Raw genomic sequence first — 2,506 nt, forward strand, 5'->3', positions numbered from 1 at the left:
ACTAAGGCCCTGTCTCGGTCGGGGCCGTCCTTCAGTGCTTTATATACAGTTTCATATATTACGATGGATGCAGATTGTGATTGTTTTCCAAAAGACCCGTGTGCATCTGGTAACCCAAAAATTATAAAACTGTTTTAAATCATTTTACCGGTCATTCTATTGATATAGCCCGCTAGGGGAGTACCCTACTACGGCCCTCTCTCGGTCAGGCCCGTCCTTAGGTGCTTTATATACAGTTTAAGATATTACGATGGATGCAGATTGTGATTGTTTTCCAAAAGACCCGTGTGCATCTGGTAACCCAAAAATTAAAATATGGTTCAAAACCCGGGTAACACCACTCTATTTACGGACATGACAGTAGAGCTTACCCCCTGGAGCTATTGACCTCCAGGCTTGTAGGCCCTTACTCACCACCCGGGTATCACCCCTCTATTTCGGGGATGATACCAGCAGGGGACCCCCCCCACCTCCACAACCTCGCATACCAGGTGAACCAGGGCACCCACACTTAAGCACCCCTCCTCGGACATTAAAGCAGATAACCGCGCTGTTATGAACCGCGTGCACCTGGTCACCCAAATGGAACTTGTGCACCTGGTCACCCAAAAGGACCGGCGTGCACCTGGTCACCCAAAGGCCGGCGTGCACCTGGTCACCCAAAAGGACCATGTGCACCTGGTCACCCAAAGGCCGGCGTGCACCTGGTCACCCAAAAGGACCGTGTGCACCTGGTCACCCAAAGGCCGGCGTGCACCTGGTCACCCAAAGGACCATGTGCACCTGGTCACCCAAAAGGACCATGTGCACCTGGTCACCCAAAGGCCGGCGTGCACCTGGTCACCCAAAAGGACCATGTGCACCTGGTCACCCAAAGGCCGGCGTGCACCTGGTCACCCAAAGGACCATGTGCACCTGGTCACCCAAAAGGACCATGTGCACCTGGTCACCCAAAGGCCGGCGTGCACCTGGTCACCCAAAGGACCATGTGCACCTGGTCACCCAAAGGCCGGCGTGCACCTGGTCACCCAAAGGACCATGTGCACCTGGTCACCCAAAGGCCGGCGTGCACCTGGTCACCCAAAGGACCATGTGCACCTGGTCACCCAAAAGGACCATGTGCACCTGGTCACCCAAAGGCCGGCGTGCACCTGGTCACCCAAAGGACCATGTGCACCTGGTCACCCAAAGGCCGGCGTGCACCTGGTCACCCAAAGGACCATGTGCACCTGGTCACCCAAAGGCCGGCGTGCACCTGGTCACCCAAAGGACCATGTGCACCTGGTCACCCAAAAGGACCATGTGCACCTGGTCACCCAAAGGCCGGCGTGCACCTGGTCACCCAAAGGACCATGTGCACCTGGTCACCCAAAAGAACCGTGTGCACCTGGTCACCCAAAGGCCGGCGTGCACCTGGTCACCCAAAGGACCATGTGCACCTGGTCACCCAAAAGGACCATGTGCACCTGGTCACCCAAAGGCCGGCGTGCACCTGGTCACCCAAAGGACCATGTGCACCTGGTCACCCAAAAGAACCGTGTGCACCTGGTCACCCAAAGGCCGGCGTGCACCTGGTCACCCAAAGGACCATGTGCACCTGGTCACCCAAAAGGACCATGTGCACCTGGTCACCCAAAGGCCGGCGTGCACCTGGTCACCCAAAGGACCATGTGCACCTGGTCACCCAAAAGAACCGTGTGCACCTGGTCACCCAAAGGCCGGCGTGCACCTGGTCACCCAAAGGACCATGTGCACCTGGTCACCCAAAAGAACCGTGTGCACCTGGTCACCCAAAGGCCGGCGTGCACCTGGTCACCCAAAGGACCATGTGCACCTGGTCACCCAAAAGCCGGCGTGCACCTGGTCACCCAAATGGAACTTGTGCACCTGGTCACCCAAAAGCCGGCGTGCACCTGGTCACCCAAATGGAACTTGTGCACCTGGTCACCCAAAAGCCGGCGTGCACCTGGTCACCCAAATGGAACTTGTGCACCTGGTCACCCAAAAGACCGGCGTGCACCTGGTCACCCAAAAGCCGGCGTGCACCTGGTCACCCAAATGGAACTTGTGCACCTGGTCACCCAAAAATTATAAAACTGTCCAAAATGCATTTACCGGTCATTTTATTTATATAGCCCGCTAGGGGAGTAGCCCACTACGGCCCTCTCTTGGTCGGGGCCGTGCTTAGTGCTTTATGGACACTTTAAGATATTACGATGGATGCAGATTGTGATTGTTTTGCAAAAGACCCGTGTGCATCTGGTAACCCAAAAATTATAAAACTGTTCAAAATGCATTTAAAGCTATACCTGACCTTCATGCCCGCCAGGGGAGTAGCCCACTACGGCCCTCTCTCAGTGGGGGCCCTATTTGAGTGCTTTATGGACGGTTTAAAATATCACGATGGATGCAGATTGCTATTAATCCTCCGTGCACCTGGTGATTGAAAACGTGCATCTGGTAACCCAAAAATTAAAATATGGACCGCGGGTGAATGGAGGGAGTA

The sequence above is a fragment of the Oncorhynchus mykiss genome, unplaced genomic scaffold (genome assembly GCF_013265735.2).
Source record: "Oncorhynchus mykiss isolate Arlee unplaced genomic scaffold, USDA_OmykA_1.1 un_scaffold_60, whole genome shotgun sequence".
NCBI classification, from domain to species: Eukaryota; Metazoa; Chordata; class Actinopteri; order Salmoniformes; family Salmonidae; genus Oncorhynchus; species Oncorhynchus mykiss.